The 21,763-nt window shown below is 36.2% G+C and overlaps 1 protein-coding gene across 1 annotated transcript in view; it reads left to right on the top strand.

The window, feature by feature from the left end:
• Positions 1-12,347: 12,347 nt before the first annotated feature.
• Positions 12,348-21,763, top strand: part of LOC149773086 (baculoviral IAP repeat-containing protein 8-like) — a 33,359-nt gene continuing 23,943 nt past the window's right edge. The window contains exon 1 of the mRNA XM_089946834.1: positions 12,348-12,396. The gene's annotated coding sequence lies outside the window, so the exon portion shown is untranslated. The remainder of the gene's footprint in view (positions 12,397-21,763) is intronic.

The following is a 21,763-nucleotide window of genomic DNA, read 5'->3' as shown; positions in this document are numbered from 1 at the left end:
TCCCTTCTGTGTTGATAGTATATTTGGGGTTTGTTTTTTCCTCTTCCCTCTGTGTGTGAGTGTGTGTGTGTGTGTGTGTGTGTGTGTGTTCGCGTGCGTTGTGTAGATCGTATATTTGGTTGTTTTTTCTTCTTCCTCCCGAGTGTGGATAGCATATTTGGGGTTTGTATGCGTTAGCGACGTTGTGTGAATAGTATATTTGGGGTTTGTATGCGTTCGCGTACGTTTGTGTTGATAGTTTATTTGGGGTTTGTATTATCTCCCTTCTGTGTTGATAGTATATTTGGGGTTTGTTTTTGACTCTTCCCTCTGTGTGTGTGTGTATGTGTGTGTGTGTGTTTGTTCGCGTACGTTGTGTAGATCGTATATTTGGTTGTTTTTTTCTTCTTCCTCCCGAGTGTGGATAGCATATTTGGGGTTTGTATGCGTTCGCGTACGTTTGTGTGGATAGTTTATTCGGGGTTTGTATTATCTCCCTTCTGTGTTGATAGTATATTTGGGGTTTGTATGCGTTCGCGTACGTTTGTGTGGATAGTTTATTTGGGGTTTGTATTATCTCCTTTCTGTGTTGATAGTATATTTGTGGTTTGTATGCGTTCGCGTACGTTTGTGTGGATAGTTTATTCGGGGTTTGTATTATCTCCCTTCTGTGTTGACAGTATATTTGGGGTTTGTTTTTTCCTCTTCCCTCTGTGTGTGAGTGTGTGTGTGTGTGTGTGTGTGTGTGTGTGTGTGTGTGTGTGTGTGTGTGTGTGTGTGTTCGCGTACGTTGTGTAGATCGTATATTTGGTTGTTTTTTTCTTCTTCCTCCCGAGTGTGGATAGCATATTTGGGGTTTGTATGCGTTCGCGTACGTTTGTGTGGATAGTTTATTTGGGGTTTGTATTATCTCCCTTCTGTGTTGATAGTATATTTGGGGTTTGTTTTTTCCTCTTCCCTCTGTGTGTGTGTGTATGTGTGTGTGTGTTTGTTCGCGTACGTTGTGTAGATCGTATATTTGGTTGTTTTTTCTTCTTCCTCCCGAGTGTGGATAGCATATTTGGGGTTTGTATGCGTTCGCGTACGTTTGTGTGGATAGTTTATTCGGGGTTTGTATTATCTCCCTTCTGTGTTGATAGTATATTTGGGGTTTGTATGCGTTCGCGTACGTTTGTGTGGATAGTTTATTTGGGGTTTGTATTATCTCCTTTCTGTGTTGATAGTATATTTGTGGTTTGTATGCGTTCGCGTACGTTTGTGTGGATAGTTTATTTGGGGTTTGTATTATCTCCCTTCTGTGTTGACAGTATATTTGGGGTTTGTTTTTTCCTCTTCCCTCTGTGTGTGAGTGTGTGTGTGTGTGTGTGTGTGTGTGTGTGTGTGTGTTCGCGTACGTTGTGTAGATCGTATATTTGGTTGTTTTTTTCTTCTTCCTCCCGAGTGTGGATAGCATATTTGGGGTTTGTATGCGTTCGCGTACGTTTGTGTGGATAGTTTATTTGGGGTTTGTATTATCTCCCTTCTGTGTTGATAGTATATTTGGGGTTTGTTTTTTCCTCTTCCCTCTGTGTGTGAGTGTGTGTGTGTGTGTGTGTGTGTGTGTGTTCGCGTACGTTGTGTAGATCGTATATTTGGTTGTTTTTTCTTCTTCCTCCCGAGTGTGGATAGCATATTTGGGGTTTGTATGCGTTAGCGACGTTGTGTGAATAGTATATTTGGGGTTTGTATGCGTTCGCGTACGTTTGTGTTGATAGTTTATTTGGGGTTTGTGTTATCTCCCTTCTGTATTGATAGTATATTTGGGGTTTGTTTTTTCCTCTTCCCTGTGTGTGTGTGTGTGTGTGTGTGTGTGTGTGTGTGTGTGTGTGTGCGTATGTCTGCGCGCGTACGTTGTGTGTGTGTGTGTGTGTGTATTGGTCTCTGTTTGTCCCTGTAAAAACTCACTTTATCCCTATCAGATACACTCTACCTACCTACCTGCAGTAGCGTGTATTCAGGTCAGCCACTTGCAACACTGTTGACATTTATCCCCTAGTGTTCAGTACAGTGACGTCACTGACGCTGAAAATTTTGAGACTATAAATATCGACTTGGGGATTTCCACATTTTGTAGCTATGCATATATACTAGAATTCATAAACAGGAATGTCACTCAAGCTGAGGCTATAAAAAGATAGTGGGATTTTCCAAAGGAAAAACCCACAAGTTGGAGCTATAAATAGATAGTGGGATTTCATAGGAATTTCAGCTGATTATAGATACATAGGTATTTATTCACGATCGTCACAGAAGTTGATATTGTAAGTAGTTACTAATTTTATCCATTTTAGTCTAAACCATTGTAACTTAATTTTCGGGGATATGTTTATTTTCCTTTAAATTCTGGGACAATTTCGTCATTTTAGCGTTACTTTTAGTCACATCCATTTTGTCGTTGAGCATTTCCTTGATTATAGCTATTTATAGCATCATTACAATTATGCAAATTTTTGAACACCCCAGCAAGATTTCAGGTCTTGGTAATGCTTTATATATAAATCTCACGCTTGTACTAGTGTATGTATGTTTCTGTCTCTGTTGTGTTTGACCCTCTACCATCATTGTCCCTAGACAATCCCACCATGTTCAATTCCCCTTGACGCTATACAGACCCACCATGTTCAATTTCCATATGTTCAATTCCCCTTGTCCCTAGACAGACCCAAACTCTATTCCCATGTTAATTTCCCCTTGTCGCTAGACATACCCACACTATAGTTCCATGTTAAATTCCCCTTGTCTCTAGAGTGACCCACGATTTTTCTCCATGTTAATTTCCCTTGACGCTAATCTGACCCACGATTTTTCTCCATGTTAATTTTCCCTTGACGCTAGAGTTGCCCAAGGGGACTTGTAATGCTAATTCCCCTTGACGCTAGGGTGCCCCCATTTACTACTGCCATACCGGTATTAACTTTAGGCTCTAGATTTACATTACGTGGCTCTTGAGAGCCATTCGAGAAATCCGATAATAAAATTGTCCAAAAGTTTAATATTGAGGGCAAATATTAAGAATGTTAGAAGCGGTTGACCTCAAATTGGTTTACATTGTAACATTGTAGGAGTTGACCTCAGACTATGGCGACAGAGAACCAAACAGAAAATTATATATTAAAATTATACGTAGATTAACACGTGGATGGCGATTGTGAGCAAAGCAAACAATTATGTGTTAAGTCTGAGATTGTTATCTGCTTTTTCCATGCTGAATATATTATAGAGCCGTATGGAAAATACAATGTTCAAATACCCTCACACAAATATGCTATACTACTGCACAAGGGTACATTTGTTTAGAGATATGTTATACGCACATACGTACAAAAAATACTATCACACATAAAGAGTAGGAGTGTTGATACACACACTATACTTTCTTACATACAAACATACTGTCCCATAAGGGTAGGAATATTTATATACCCACACTATAACTGCACACAAGCATACTATGACACAAAAGTATGGATGTTTATATATACACTATACTCGCATACTTACAAACAGCGCGAGTTTTGATACATTCATTATACATGCATACACATAGCGGTCTACGAGAAATGCAATATTATATATAATATTTAGATGCTACCCCCCCCCCCGTGTTTTTTTGGATATACTATTCAAACACACACACCCCACTTACAATCCAACAACTGCGTTTTTATCATCGAAAACAAAAGTAACATAATTAGTCATCATTGATGATGATGATGATGATGATTCATTATTACTCTCGCTTTACGCTAGGATCAGGAGCAGTTAATCAAATATGAATTAACTGACAGAGATCAAAGTACTTAACATGTCATATCAATTTCTTTATGAACAAGAAATAAATAAAATGTCTAGATTTTTAACAGCTTTTTTGTTTTGTTAATGCAATTTAGAAAATGTTTAATTATAACTACACCAATAATGAACAATATTGTTCGTGGAAATATGCAACTACAGATGTTATGTACGTCACGACAGTTTGCTTTTATCTACCAGACTTCAAATTTCACTCGTATTTATGCTCTTCAGAAAATAGTAATGTGACGTAATTGCTTATCGAGCACGCCGAACAGGTCGGGTTGTGCCGAACAGATATCATTGAACCAGTCGCAAAGAGTGGGACTTGCTAACAATAAGCAGTTTGAATTATTTCTTGTTCATCAAACATCAAAGCCTTTAAGGTCGTAACCAAAGTCGAGAGGCATGTCTTGAAAAGAAACAAGTACCAGTGAACGCTTGCATCATTGAAAATATATTGACAAACACAAAACTTAAGAATACAGCATTACATATTCACAATGAAATGTGAAATTAGAGGAATTGTAGTGTTTGTAACGGGTCACATCTTACTGCATCAGTCATCGAAACTGCATACGTATTAGTACTATTAAATTGCTGATTTGGAAGGGAAATTAACTGTGATATTTCCGAATGTGACAATTTATTAACGATACTATGAGTATTAAATGATGTGGAAGATCACATTTACAGCTGCTATCCACATGACTGGAGATCACAATGGACATATAACATGAACCATATCAAGATAATTCACAATTACTACGTTTTCAATCACCTCATAATGGTAAAAATGAAATCACTCGTTATGCAGTAGGAAATCAGTGACATTAACGAAATATGTTTGATGTATGAAATTACAAACACCCAAGAACCCATCGTATTAAAGGTTTTATTCTGCTGTCCTGTACGGATGATCTTTTCTCGAGCTAATCATCAATTTTGCAAGATAAAATAAACATCTGGTTTTAACATTGACACACACATTTTTCTTTCACTCATTCTTGTAAATCTGTTTATGAGCTTCCACTCCTCGACTGATATCATATCATAAATTGTATCGCACTGTAACAAGTCATATCATAAATTGTATCGCACTGTAACAAGTCATATCATAAATTGTATCGCACTGTAACAAGTCATATCATAAATTGTATCGCACTGTAACCCCAACTTGTACTTTTGCTCATTTCCTGACCCAATTTAGTCGAGCATCTTATCAATTACCCTTTGCATTTCATTTCTGCTCGTGACGTTTAAAGCACCCTTTCATTGATACCAGTTCTTTTCAAGTGCTACATCACCCATTATACTTCTGATTTTAATCGCTAAATCAAGAAATAACTTTACAGAACCAAACTCTCTGAGTTTTCTACTTATTATTTTTCTCAAACATGGTTCGACATCATCAAAACAAATACACAGAAATAAAAAGTTGTTTTATAGTTAAGATTGCTAAATTAGTCATCAGAATTTTTACTAGCATCATTATGTATAAAAGTCCTACATTTTTGTGAAGTTGGATTTTGATATTCAAAAGTGGTTAAAATATTTTCTTCGTATTTTTCAAAATAGCCGATAAGCAGTAATAACATGGAATTATTTTTCGATATAAGCGTCACAAAATTGACATGATCTTTCTTCATAACAAATATTTTAATATCTTCCAATGTTAAATCCGATGGGCAAGTTCCTCACTCCAAGCATAGTGATTATATATAGTGATTATATATCGTGATTATATTAAAAAACAATCACTATCTCCTGACAATTCTGGATATCTTTGACAAGTCAACTCTACTCTCAATGGCCTATAGAAACAAAGTCTTTCCATTGACTTAATCTCATTCTGCAGCTTTTGCCTTAAAATTTTCATAATTTACTCTCTAAGTACGCTAAAAAAATGAAAAACCACACTTAAATAGGAGCATTGTAAGATTGTTAGCCCAGCAATCACCCCCACCCACCCCCATCTTAACTGTAAATTTTAACGACTAGACAAAAAGAGAATGTGAATTTACAAATGAATTATGCAAAATGTATAATACTTTAACTGAAAATTCAATTAATAAATTCAGCTTGAGAAAAATATCATTCAGAACATGTATGAAAAATTGAATCGGAATAAGAAGATTACAGAAAGGGTGTAAATATTAGTAAGTCACGTTTTATCATTGCCTTTGGCATTTTAACCTTTAACATATAGTTTCTTCGTTGTTTTCTTATTGTTCCAGGTCGATCCAAGTTTCAGTCCCATTATACTGTCTTGGACTATGCCATAATCCTAAGCATTGCGGATCATACAGAGGTAATATAACACCCAAATATCCTCCAAACAATAAATAAGTTATACCCACCTAAGACGGTCTCAGACGCGCACATAAAAGTTGTGGATGTATACAGCCGACACATTTTCTGTTCTACTATTGGATGCCTACATTAGAAAACATGATAACAGCTTGTCATTCAAAGCTTATATTCCGAGTCAATCAATTTCTTTGTATATGTTATATCTGATACATGTTAATGTCATGAAATTAATTTTGTTTATTTGTGTTTTAAATTTAAATCTCAAAGCCCAAAACTTATTTCTAACCGTAATATAGCATGTATTTATCAATTAAACTTAATATATCTATTTATGAAATGCATATTTGTCACTGATAGGAGTTCGTAGATTGCATTTATTAAAAGTTTTAAGTCGTTAATCAACTGCCACAACAACAAGCAATCTAATAGTTTTAAATGTCAACGTCCAAGCGATTCATATTGGGGTTTGAATTAAGCCCCTAAACCCCAAGTGTAATGCTGAGTTTACTCATCCGTTACACTATCACTGTAGTTTGAACCGATGAACACGTGAGGAAACATGAGTATATGCAGACATGTAAAGTTATAGGTGTGTAAACTTTTCGACGTTGTCAATTTCTTGCGATGTTTTAGAAGCTCAAAGACATACATTGCTTGTTGGAACAGCAGTTAATAAAATATTTGTACTTATTTGTAATTACAAAATACTGTTATTTAGGTACTCCAGTCAGTTAAATTTAATTACAATTATGGTTTCTACTGTGCTCATTGTATGTCATATGGCCAAACTACATGATTTATAGACCAAGAAGGGAACATAAAATTATAATATTTTTAAATATTAGGAAAGGATTTCTGACAATACCAACTCAAAAAACCTACGAACAGCTATTTCTATTTGATCCAGTTTGCGGTGTCAACTTGTTAAAAGTTGCAAAGCCTCACCCGATCTCTACGCTTAACATCTGTCTGAAAACAGTTTGATATCAACTTCCTCATAATTTAGACTCACAAGCTGTGTTGGTGTCGTCCGAATATGTATGTGCTTGATACTGTTGTAGTTTTCATGCAGCGACTGCTAAACATCAACATACTTGTTTGTCTGCCTTTATGTTAAGTGCTTTCACGTCGCATTTTAAGTGTACGACAGAATCGTTCAACAACCACTGCTTTGTCTTCATTAAACGTAGAATACTTATGTAACTTCTTTTCTCGGGGCAGTTTCCAAAGTTGTTGTTCAACTCGTCACCATGATCGCCCCAAAGCTTTGATGGCTTGGGTGATCTTGTAGCCATTTCAAAAGTGTGTCAAACAGCAGTACCCATTTTACTTTTGAGTCGCAGGCTCCACGTATAATTGCTAAAAACATCAATGATGTTCAACAAGTACTTAGATGCACCATTATTTCTAGCATATTCTGTGAGGTCTACCAGGTCAGTGGACAAAATGGTACTGGTAACATCTCTGTGTCATATTTCAAACTTACTCTTTCATCCTATAACTCCTCTGACGAAAGCTCTGTGCAGGTTTTCTCTAATTCCCATTGGCCTTATTGCTGATAACATACTCTTTTGCAGCGGTGTCGACAGGAATCCTCATACTAGTTTTTAATACGTCTTGTCTTCATTTATACAACCCGATTACATAGTTTTGGGTATCACTCTCAGATATCGATACAATGTCATGCGCCCGTTTTTAAAGTTGACATAGTTGACATAGTCACCAGATTGGTCCGTAATGGACGTTGTAACCTCTGGTATGCTATAAAAAAAAGTGTTGATCGGGCAATCGATAAGTGGCTAGCGTTTTTCTGTCATGAGCGATCCCGGTAGCGCATTTGGACTAAAGCCGTATGTCACGTGACTATGACAACCTTTGAATGGTACGATCCTTCAGTAATGGAACAGCTGCTTAATAAACTGCTTACATCACTAATGTTGACAAGAAAATCACCATCGTGGACGCCATCGCCATGTACGATTTGTGAGCAAAAACAGAGTAGGTTTCCTAGGCCGTCATTAATAATAAAGTCAATTCTGAAGCCACTACTGAGCATTATCCATATCTCAAGAAAATAATAGTTGTGTGCGATTACAATATCTTCACTCGTATGACCCTTTTCTTTAATCAAAAGCTTTATCTCATCAGCAACATCAACAACATTGTCCGTCACTGATATTATGGTGAGAACTATTCCAACTTCGTTAGCAGGAGTAAAATACTGGAACTTGCTAGTGATGTCTCTAATACTATAAAACGAGGTTCATACCTCTTACGAAATTAGCGTGATTTTTATATCGTGTATCATGTGACAACTCTACAGGAGTATTGTCTTGAACAGTAACATTACTGTTGCGTCATGAGGATCTTAGAGTCCAATATATGTTTTATGTGACATCTTGTCTATATCACGTCTTTGTACTAGACCCCGTCCTCTGGCTTGCTGAAACACCTTTTTGATGCAGATGATCTAGTATTTCTGCGATTTCATTATCTATTTCAGCACTATACATTGACAATTATTTGCTGTTTGCTAGTAGCCTTAGACACTCAGCAAGCTCGGCTAAAGTTTTGTAGCATTTTAGTTCTTTGTCCGTTGTTATATCCTCTTTCTTTCCTGATGTAGTGAGTTTAGTAGATGTTGTTGGCTTAGTTGATGGCGGCGTCACTGCCTTAGTGCTTCAGGTAAAGGTGGTTTTAATGGGCTGAACTGAGGCGATATGCTTATGTAATGTGACTTTGTCTGATTGGGTGGGGCCTGAGGCAATATCATTCATATTCTGCTGTTGGCTGCTGATGTGGTGGTACTTCAAGCTGATGTAGCATTTCCAAGTTTACATTCTGTATTTCGGGTGACTCATTTTTCCATGAAGTAATGGCGGACATGTCATCACTAAACATTGCTGATTTGTCACCCGCGTCAACTATCACCCGTCTTTTATCAAAACTATGCAACGTCCCCACGCTAAGATTGGGTATATTTTGGTTTGGTTCTAAAATAGGTTCGATATTAGGACTGTCCTTTATCCCTTTTCCCCATATTCTGTTGAACGGGGTTATTTAGTTTCTTGCCGATTTCCAGCCGTTGAAATGTTTTGTCCTCGTTAAGACTCATAATTGTCTAGTAGCTCATTAGCGTTGTCTCTCTGACGTCCTCAAATATCGTAAGTTATTTTTGCTACCCTGGTATGTAGCTCATAAAGAACGGAATTTAAGGTATGAGCAAGTTGGCCCATCAGTACTTGTTGTGTTGCTTTATCTTCGGTCATCATTGATTGCAGTTCTTTTAGAGTCCTGATGATTTAATATTGCTTTGCATCACGCACTTAGCAGTCTGTTCTATCCTCTCTGTTGCTGCCTTATATAGGTTTGTGCCACACCTTTTCGCATTTTGTTGCATTTATATTTATAGATTTTGAGTAATTATAAAACTTTGGACATGCTCTTACGTTCTGGAATAACTAGCAACACTACAACAGATGGAATCTTTTGATTTTGCGCGTAATAAGCGTGTAAGAAAATAGGTCGACACCATGACAGGATCGCTGAAAATGTCTACCAACAAGATTACAAATGTGGATACCCCAGTGGATACTACAGACGAGGAAAATAAAAGCTATGCAGACAAATATTCTACGGCAAGCATTCCCGCGACGATTGCTCAAGATAGTTTTTCCAGTCCACATTCGCTTTATGTGGTAGTAGGATTAGTCTCGAGCAATATTGGAAATAGGTTCCGTATTTTTTCACCAGACGTTGTACTGAAGATGGGTTGAACCATGAATATGATATTAAAATGAATTCCCGAAAGATTACCTTGCCGCGCAACGGATAGATAATAAAGAAGCGACAACAGAAAAGTTCATGGACGATATTGCTAGTACAATGATTAGTGTAGACAGTGATTTGGTTCTTATTGTACCGACCACTGCTTGTAACATGATAATGGCAACACGGGCCTACTTTTAAAAAAACATAAAGTAAACTAGAACCAAAACCTTAGAAGAAAAAGACAATGTGTAAGTAGGCTTATATCACGTACACGAAAGTTATTAACCAGATCAAAGATTGTTTGCGTGGGACCACATACTGTATTAATGACCATGTCAAAGAGCCACATGTAGTATATAATCTTAGTACAATGCTAGTTTCCAGATATGAAAAGGTTTGTGCCACAAATATCAGGAGCGAAATAGAAACGAAGACAGTGACAACATGGCGCACGTATTATAGTCTGATTCAGATAACAAATGCCTGAAGCATAGTTCTGGCAAAGAACGCCTCACCGCCAAGCCTGTTGTATTCGTCTATAGTTTTTGGCATAGCAATAAAAGCGTTCCTTATTTTTTTTCTTCTGCTAGCTTCCAGGAGATATCAAGAACATCTTTTACTTGAGAGTCATCAGTTTTTAGAAAGTCATCATCATTAAGTACTGGTGGAAATTATAGGCAAGGAGCTTCTTTGTAGGCAAAGGTAATTGCATTTGCATGGAATATAAACTTCGTTTACACTAAAGGTTATTCTTATTAACGTGTCTTCAAAATCGCTTTTCCCAGACTAGCTCAGACTTTTCTTGGAACAAACTTGTTATATTCTTCTCCTAGCATGCGTCTACTGCGCTCCAATTCAATGGCGATATCTGCATAAAGGTCAAAGAGCTCCGGATTTTCTTTTGATACATAGTAGATCATCTAAAGAATGATCTTCACACACCTTTCAGTAGTATTAGGCGTTGAGATGTGAGATGCCATGTCGATGACTTCCTCCAAGGTCTACCCCTCTGGAAACACGACCAAAGCATATTCTGCGTCAGTGTTGTCAGCAATTATTTGTTTTCAGTCAAATGTATACACTATATTTTGCCTTATCCTGGCTGGCAAGCGACGCAGTTGTAGGTGATCTTAAATATTTCCCATGGCCAAACAGCGACTAACTTTGTTTTCTGGACAACTGCTAGATATAGCATCAACAGCGTCGTGGCTTGCTGTAAACGTCAGCAATAACACAGATGTGCTCGCTGTGCAGATACTTTTTGTTAAAATAAAACGCGATGAGTTCTGCCACAGTTCACTCACCAAGGTCAACGAAATGGTCACAGTCGCCAAAAAATCCTATCATGACAATACATATCGAAACATTCACGTATTCACAGTAATCGTTATGCAGCTTTGTGTCGTAGTCCGGGCAAACTAATAACGGTGTTAGAGAGCAATTTCGAAAAACGATGTCAACAAATTTGCCATGGCGCGTGACTACGTAGACCTCTAGCCCAGAGAGATAATTAATATTCTGGAAGCTTTTCGACATATCTATCAAAAGGACACTTGAATTCCAAACGAAGGATCTTAACGCGATCTACCATATGACCATCAGGAATATATTTGAAACTTTCTTTAATCTGAATGGAGATATTGTTGCCAACGACATTTTCGATTTCTACATATCTTCTGATAACTGGTTCCATTGGCACACCCCAGAAACGTGGTAGGGTCATGACTTCTTATTTAGCTTTCTTTGAGCGATTTCGTTAGCAGTGTCAAATGGATATGTTATTACAACCGTAGTCAACTCCGAGCCCCCCCCCCATTAGTAATAATCATCTGATACCAGTCGGGTGATTTCTGCTTGATCGAATGCGACTTCACAAATAGTTCCAAGTCAGCCTTCAGGTCCATTATAATACATGCATTTACAGAACATCATTTTTATGTAAACTGGTATATAGAAAAAAATGGCTGCAGATAGCAATCGTTTTATGTGAACTGACATATTGATATAAAAAAATTAGCAACCTGCGACTTGTTGTCCTCTTGCTATTATTGTAGGGAAGTTGGGTTTTGGAGGGTATCTTTATAAGACGACGATCTGTCATACTAGTGAGCATTTTGGTCAGCAATGATCTCAGATCATGACTGATCACAAAAATGGGGCAAAAAATAACAATTTTGTTTTAGCAGCAAGAACCACTCCTTGAATGTATCTATTATGCTAATTCAAAGTTTGAAGTCGACTCCTTGGTTGTGCTAGGAATGTGAACTCGAAGTCCCACTTCCATATACAATTTATATCTTGCAGTCACCTCTCCTTCGAATCAATTTCGCTGTCAGCTTTCTAGACTGGTGCTATAAAATAATCTCTATACATCGCCGGTGGCGGATAAAAAGCAATTTGTGACAGACTGTTAGGTAGCAAAAATAGTACTGAAAAATCCCCAGTCACTCTTACGCAATTTCATTTGTCAGTTGTCCCATATTAAATCTGAATATTTTGTGGGTAAGTAAGTTTTTATTTTATCTTAGTAAGGTTTATATATCAAGAAGAAAATGTGAATACCAACACTATCTATGAACCCATTTTAACATAAGCCAACACAAAGCTACTGAATTGTCATATGTTAATGTGATTAAAACATATTTTTAAAATGCATTACACATGTTTCAGAGGGTTGTAAAGATACACTGTAATATAAATATATACTTTGATCCTTCTAAAATTATGTTGTTCGACAACCTTGTTATTATTATTATTATTGTTATTATTATTATCCAAATAATCTAACTCTCTTTGACAAATTGTTTAAACTCACGGTATTACACGATTTCCCAGCGGTTGTATTTATATTCACATGATCGGGCATATAGTATGTGTGCATGAACATGTGTTTATTGCCACGTAGTGTAAACACAGTCATAGCTGAACATTCGAGAACATGATTTGTAGGAGTTAATTCCCCTTCATCAAAAAGAATATTTATTCCAAAACAAGAGTTTTGTAGGAGTTAATTCCCCTTCGTCTAAAGAAAATACTAGTACGATCATTTCTCGCTATTTTAGAAGTAATGTGCCTCTTTTAAGGTTATTAGTAAATAAACAGGTAATATATTTATTTATTTTTGTATATAATACTTTGCTGCTTCAGTCTGAGCACGCGAATTAGATGGGGTAAAGGGAATTTTTATTGCAACTGCTCTTTCATTATTGTATTGTATTTTATCAACACAAATACATACAGCTTAGAAACTAATCACGAACTGACACAGCAGTCTTCTGCAGCTAAAACCAGACTGACTTTCCTCACGTTGAAGACTTCAAATGTTTTTAGATTGTTCGGGGTAAAGAATCTTCGTTTAATATAAGATTTTAGCATTAATAAAGCAGAACGTATGTAATTTTCCAGACGAAATTAAATGAAAACTCCTTTAAAATGCAATGGCACTTATGTCAAATAACTTTAATCTTATGCAATTTCATTATCTTAATCAAATCAATAGCCACTCAGAAATTTTAATTTTAAAAAATTTAAATATAGATTTTGATGCAACGAATATATATACATACAAGAATTAGCCAAAATGGTACATTCATCCTAGTTTGTCTGGATTGATCTTGCACCAAACGAGGTTTGTATAGCTCAGTTCTTATTTGTATATGTGAGCACCTATATATATATATATATATATATATATATATATATATATATATATATATATATATATATATATATATATATATATATATATAGCGAATGGACAAATATATTGGCACATGCACGAGGTAATTTAATGCTCCAGTTGGAAAAGTCAGCTCGACATTGCCTTGAATCAAGACTTATTCACCATATGCAAAATGTCGATACATTCGGAACTTCACGGCCAACCCTTGCCTCGTAAATAGTCGAGATGTATATTAATATACATCGATCTCAATCAGGATTCAGATTAAATCACTCCTTTCAAACGTCCTGACGAAAGAGATGAATGGCTATCTGTTATTAACACAGGTAAAATCACTGGGGTTGTCTTCATATATTTCAAAATGCTTTTGATAACGCTGATCACAGTATTCTTCCGAAGAAATTAGAAGTCTATAAACGTTGAACTTTTACACACCCGTTGCTGAAGTCCCACATAATAAACAGGCCTCTAAGTGTTAGTCCTGAAAACCACTCACCAGCATTAAAACCAATAAAATGTTGTGTCCTACAAGGTCCCATTTTAGGACTTCTTTTTCTTATCTTTATAAACGCTTTACCTCTACATCTTAATATGCTAATTCTGATATATTCGCTGACGACATAACTACACATCTCTACATCTGTTATCGATTATTATCTTAAGACGGACTTTAATATGCTCATAAGTGGGGAACACACGATAATCTGCATATACATTCATCCAGAACTACCTATATGACAACTGGCTCCACCCAGAAACTGTCGATATAGGACATATGAATATATTTAAACTGTAGTTACAGGGCAAGTTTATTTTTCCTCACTTCTCAAATGAAGCATACGTTTTGGACCAGTAAATCTGTCTTTTTCTTGCACCCTACAAATTTGAGGGCACATTTCTCAGAATAATAGTAATTAAATACATTCAATTGTATAAAGAAGGCTAATTAATTTACAGTACTTTAAAACTCTCTATTTTTATGTTTCATTTAATATAAGAAAGCATTGACGCATTGAAGTTCACAGTGATAATTTAAGTATATATTTGTAGAAAAACGAAGACTCGGTCTATTACGAATCTGTGGTCTTAAACAAAGTAACAGAAAAGAGCGAAAACCAACAAGTTTTGTAAAACTCAATAAAGAATTTCTTTCCCTAGAATACAAAGTGAAATTGAAAAAGAACTTACAGTAATATGATATAAATCCCAAATAGTCTCAAAAGTGCCATCACAAATCCACAGATATAGATTATTCGAATGAAATCCAGTGGTGTTCCGAATGAATACTAATGCTTTATATGCTGATGTGCCAATAGCCTCGAATGTGCTAATGTGGCAACAGTCTTGCTGTATCGCAATGATATAATTCGGGTTGCCCTTGGATGAATTAATAATAATTCCAAATGGTGATTTAGTCCTAAATATAAGAGCACTTTGTAATTTCAAAGAATAACTTAAATTAAAGAAATCATCGCAGCTGAGCACAACAACAGGACTTATTTATCTATACATATTCAAAATTAGGAACGCGTAAATCTGTTTATCAAAATCTTTACATAAAATACTAAGACACAATAACATAACCAGAATGAGTGAAATTTCATAAACAAGATAATTTCTAGAACATTCTAAATTTCTTAAAAAATTAGACCTTGAAATCAATAGCTGCAAGCAAATATTTTTTAAACTAACGAACAATACAAACTTGTAAGTAGCCAGGTATGTATCTACCCTCAATTATTGACCAAGGTCAACCACACAATATAGATAAGCATAATACTTCCCGTCATAAACAAAAAGAAGGATTTATAAAAATAAAGTTTTCTTGCAGATATTATCAAATATATATGTTATTTTAATAGTTAAACTTATATAAGACGATGTGTTATGAATGTCACAAAATATGCACAAAATAAAGAAATATACTACTAATTCTTTATACGTGAAAGTGCATCTATGATCAGATTATGGTTTCCTTTGATCTGTCTAATGTCAGTGTTGTTTGTATTCATGCATCATCGAGCTTAATCTTAACAATCTCTGATTTGTTTTGCTTTTCATTTTGCTGATGAAAGTAAGGGGTATGTGATCAATGAATACCATAATCGCAGCAGGAAGGAGCTGAATTAATATGCATTTGAAAGTCTTGTAAAGCGAATATCACAGCCAAAAACTGGAACTGAAAGAACTGGTGCACTCTTAATTATAGCCTTTAGTTTATCAAAAGCCTCCTGATATTTGTCACACAAATGCGACTTGGTTTTCTTACTCAACAGAATTGGCATGAATTCAGTAATTATGGGAAACTTTGAACAAAATTTACTATAATATCCAGCCATACCCAAAAAGTCGTTTCAGTTGCTTTTGCTGATGGGCACTGGTAATTCAGAGATAGACTTATATAGGTTTAAGTTGATCTTGTCCATCAATATCTTCCAAAAATTGGCAAACTTTCATTACTTAGTCGATCAAAGAATTACCGCATGGTCTTCAAGTGATCTTTCCAGGTGTCGTTGTAGATGATTTCGTCATCGATGTAAGTGTCACAATCATCTAGACCTGATGTTATCATATTCATTAAAAACTTGAAAGTTGAAGGAAAACCTTTCGCAAAGTCCATTTGGCGTTTAGAATACAGACATTTCCTTTGCTCTTTCCGTGAGTTGAATTTACCAAAATCCGTCATAAGGTCAGGCTTGGTGACATATTTTGCATTTCAAATTTTGTCAAGTGCAGTCATCTATTCTCAACGTTGGAAATTAACCTTAGTTGGTGAACTGTTCACTTTGCACAGATGCGAAATTATTATCTGGTTTCGGCACAAGAAAACACAATGAATTCCAATATCTTTTACTTGGTTCTATGAAATCATTCTTCAGCAAATATTGAATATCTTTTTTCAAATATTCCTGTTTGTGATGATTTATCCCGTAATGATACTATTTTACAGGTGTACAATCTACAATTTCAACATCACAGTAGATTTTTGTTGTTCATGTTGGAACATCTGGAAACAAGTGCTCCTATTTAAATAATAGCTGTTTTTGTTCACTCTTTTCTTGTGACTGCAGATGCAAAAGTTTCTAGTCCGGATTGTCCAATATTTCCGAATTCCGAAGACTGGTTAAATCAAAGTCACCACTGTCCGATTGCATTAGATCTTTTAAATCCTTACAGTATGGAACAGGTACAAACAAATGTATTGAATGATTAACAGGCGTTCTCTATCAACATACTTCTTTAACATATTTTTGTGGAAAAATTGTTATTTTATCGCCTTCTGGAGTGTTCATTGATATACAATAAGTCACTTACTTTGGGTTCAATTGTATAAGGGTATTCTAATTAGCCTGAAGATGCTGAGGTGTGGGGAAGAGAGCCAGAACGCTTTCACCAGACTGAAAACTTCTTTTCTTTGTAGTTCTGTTAAAATTTATTTTCAACTTTGACTGAGTCGTTTGAAGATTAGTTCTTGCTACTCTGCCCGCTTTTGACAACTGTTATTTTAAATCAGATGCATAGTCAAGACGATTAATCTTGGAATCTTCATTTGAATGAAGTTTCTCTTTTTAGTAACTTCAATGGTCCACAGACAGTTTATCCAAAACAAGTTAAAAAAGACTAACACTTATAGATGTTTGAACTGATTTCCTAAAGGCAAACAACATCAAATTAACACCATCGTTCTAATCTTTTCCTGTATCAGAGCAATATGACCGAATCATATTCTTCTAGGTTTGATGAAACATTTCTAAAGTCCCTTGATATTTAGGGTGATAGGCAGAAGACTGAAACTTTTGGATGCCTAATTCATGCATAATTTGCTGGATAATTCCAAACAAAAAATTTGACCCTCAATCAGACTGGAAAAATTTGGTGAGGCCAAAAAGTGTTAAACATTTTTATCAAAGCTTTTACTATGGTGTCAGTTTTAATATTCCTCAAAGGAGTTGCCTCTGGAAATCTTGTGGACGCATATATGATGGTCAACAAGTAGTGGTTACCTGATTTGGTCTTACGTAAAGAACCGACATAGTCGATCATTATAATGTTAAATGGTTCTTAAGGTGCAGGAATAGGCGGGTGGTATACCTTATATATCTTCTGATTGGGTTTTCCTACTATATGACAGGTGAGACAAGAGCTGCAGTCTTTAAAAATATCTCTTTAATTCTCTGCCAATACAAATGTTACAAGATCTTGTGATTAGTCTTAATGACTCCGAAATGACCGGCTGAAGAGGTTTCATGGTCTAGACTAGGAATTTCCTGTCGATATGAGTTAGGAACAACAATGTGATAGCTTTGATCACTGGCCTCCAGCGGGTACCTCAGCTGGTCTCCATTTTCTCATATGGATCCTATTTGTTTTATAAAATAAGAAATTAGTACTAATGTGGCTTCAGATAATAGCCCTCTTAAACAAACATGATATCTCAGGATCTTGTTCCTGTTCGAAATTGAGTGATTGTCTTTTGCTAACCTGTTTAAAATAAGTTATAAAAAGAGGATTGCTGTGATCAATACCTCTTGACAGATCAATACCAGGAACAAACGTGATCTCATCAAAAGCCTGACCAATACATGTGTCAGCTAAAGGAATGATTTCCTGATCAACATCATTCTCAAGAGCTCGTTTTGCCTTAGCTTTAGCGAATGCACAAGCAGGGTATAAATCTAGGATTTCAATTGCAATATGATCAACTTTCTGATCCAGAAAAGACTTGTCAGTTACAAGTGGAGCATTACAACCTTATCTCCAGCTAGACCATTGACTAGTAATAGGCAATCACCATCAATAGGTAAGCAAACAATGTTCCCACATTCATGGGTTCTGAGACTAATTCTGACGTCAACTCCACACAGTGGAGTGGAACAGTAAAAATGCCACAATACTCTTAGAATAAGAAGACTTTTACTAGGAGATAAAGGCAAATGACATGATTATCAGCTGTTCGAGCAGCCTCTTCCAAAGTTTCCACCTTTACCTCATCAAGAAAGGGTTTAATATTGCTATCGATCCAATTCTAACATGAGTTGCCTAAAGCTATCATAATTTTTATCAACCCTTTTAGCAGAGCAACAAACTGGTTTTCTTTTGCGTCATGCAAATTCAATATAGGTTGGTCAGTGGCTTTTCTACAATTCCCAAACCTTTGTCAACATGCCTCATGCACCAACTAATAACCCTTGAAGGTACTTTCATTAACCACATCACAATCACCACTCTATATTAATGAAAGTGAAATATAAATATCACGATCTATGACAATGAATACACCTTTTAATACTAAAATCCGATGCTCTCTTAACTATTGTAAATTTTCAGCAATGAGGAAAATACTGATTTGCTTTGTTTCTTAAAAAATTAGGTACTAACCTAGTATTTCTGGTAACATCAAAATCCGAACTTATGTGTAAAAGAGTAGAGTACATTCCACTTGCCTCTTTTTCTCCTCCCATTTTCTTCTTTCTGCAGTGGCATAGTTTTTGCTGAGGCTGAAGCTCTCTTAACGCTAATTGTGTTATTTTTTTAAAATAAAAAACCTGTAGTTCTTTTAATTTTCCATCCGAACGTGATGAAAACTTACTAATCAAGCCCAAACACTTTTATACAAAAATTATTTTACACCAAGTACGGATTTTTAATTTTTTTTTTATTGCTGCGTTAAAGAAGCCGTCTTTCTTCTGAAAGATCATATTCTCTGGCAAGCAACTTGTCCACTATCGAGTACTTTAACCCTTCCTAGGTAGGATTCAAAACAAAATTCTCCACTTTAGATGACATTGTGAAAGCTTGTTGGTTTCACTAAAGATGTCTCAAATATGTAAAATCAAAACCATAGGGACTAAGAAAATTCATAAAGAAAGTGAATTGTAGTTTCAAAATCAATTCTAATTTTTCTGAAATATTTATGAGAAATTCGTATTCTGGAGGAGCCCCCAATGTTCCATTATGGTCTTATACTAAGTAACATTAAAAGAGCAAAAACCAGTAAGTTTTGCAAAATTTAACAAATAATTTTTCTTTAGAATAAAAGGTGACAATTTAAAAAGAACTTACAGTCTTGTGAATTAAATCACAATTATTCCTAAACGTTCCATCGCATGTCCAAGAGTGTCGAGTATTTCGAATGAATTCCAGTGGTGTTCCGAATGAATAACCATCATGAATATGCTGATGTGCCAGTAGCCTTGAATGTGCTAATGTGCCAACAGTCTTGATCTATCACAATACTATAAATCCAAAATGTTTGGAATACATTAACACTATTTCGAAAATAGTGATTGAAGCTGACTTCGGTTATTTTTTTAATGTATGATTGGTATCACAAAACACTCCAATGTCAGTGAGTTAGCTAGGATGTCAATACAAGTAGTCAGATATAGTGCAACTGTTAAGTACTTTTACAAATTATTAAAGAGAATTGAGGGTAGATTATCAAAACAAAGTTATAATCAACAATAAACATTTTGATTCATGGGTAATAAAGTTAAGAATCTACTGTTTTCGTACGGAATGGGAGAAATTTGTGTTAATCGACAGGTGGGTGATGAGAACCTTATTTGATTATATTTAAATAGCACTATCAAAATATTTTTCTACTTAACTATTAGAGAGTTAGATTCAGTAGATATAATAAGTGCCGTGTTTCATGAAAAAATTAAAGATGCAACAGCATACGCAGAGAAAGGGGCGCATGCACTACAAGTGCCGTGCAGTTTACATAGACATGTGATACGTACAGACACGTGGTTGTATCAGGAGCGTCGTAACGACAAGGCAACGGGCAAGATGAGGCACACGGAAAAGAGGTCATGACGCAGTAGAAGCTGGTGATACCCGAGCTGCTTGTCAAAGTGTTTGTACGCTAGGGCTACAAAAACTAGTTTAATTTTTAAGTGGATATGTGCTTTTGATAAATATTCTATACCATTAAAGATTCGTTGCATAAAACGTACCGTATAGTGAACAAAAGAAGTCACACGCGCAACGGACATGTACATCGCTCAGAATAATGAAGCATTTCCGGCCCTCTTGCCCCATGAGTAGGAAAGCAATATAGCAGCTTCGAGAACAGATTCACGTCGTGAGAGAGGTTCTGTGCGGTACAGCCACCAGTAGAAGAACTGCATATTAAAAATAAATGTCACATGCACAACGTACGCATCGATTATGAGACAGCAAGGGACTCTGGCTCCATTACTCCTGAATCCACGAAGCACTGCACGGATACGGACACTCTTAGTGGCCCATGTGACATAGGGCAGCAGAGGAATTGGGCTAAGGACTTACCAGACTTGGAACCATTGAACATGAGGAGTCTGATTTCTCATTTAATCCCGGCTATATAGTGCCTCGCACCGCGGTTATTCCGAGAAACTTAGAATAGGGGTGGTACGGTAGATTTCGTGAGGCAAAATGTGAATATGAGGCCGACAAGGCGGTGCACGAGTGCGTATATTTCAAGCCAAATAGTGCGATCATATAGGATTCCGAGATATTAATCTCAAGGAAGACTATGTGGTTTTTGGTGGGAGGCTGATTCTTTACAAGCATTACGTTCATCTCCCAAGACCTTGATGCAGATGAGTGGGCTGTAACGGACAAGTTCGACCCGGTGAGGACATAAGCGCGCGGTGTGGGAAAAAGTCAGAATTTTGCGTAATAAACTGTCAGGGCTTTTCATCAGCATTAATTGAACTTGTTAAAAATGCGCTTATCAGGTGACAACAATGGTAAACTACATCTTCAAAATGGTCAAGGAGGGTGTAATCACGCATGATGGTCGAGTGCATCGTCTCCATTGAAAAAATACAAATGTTTGACTGCCTGATGCCAAGAAAATAAGACATTTGTTTATCGAAAAAGTTATATCTGGCAGTGCCAACCGCTTCAAGCACATGATAAGCGGAAAATTGCTGAACCAATGGAGCTGACCTTTCTCAAACACACCTGCCGCAAAACCAGTTTGCTAATACGTTATGACAAGGCACCGCTGAGTGACAACAGGACGTAGAATGACCATTGGCATCTGCATTACACCTCCAAACGTCCATGCCAGGGTTAGTGGAGACCAACCTAATCAGCATGCTGAAACCTTTCCCCATCAAGGTCGCACGGGTTACAACAGATTATATTTACATTAAACCTTTGCTTCTGGCGTCACAGTTTACGGTGCAGATA

Source organism: Sinohyriopsis cumingii, unplaced genomic scaffold (genome assembly GCF_028554795.1).
Source record: "Sinohyriopsis cumingii isolate HCF-2022 unplaced genomic scaffold, ASM2855479v2 utg000913l, whole genome shotgun sequence".
NCBI lineage: Eukaryota > Metazoa > Mollusca > Bivalvia > Unionida > Unionidae > Sinohyriopsis > Sinohyriopsis cumingii.
This window is presented reverse-complemented; position numbering and strand designations above follow the sequence as displayed.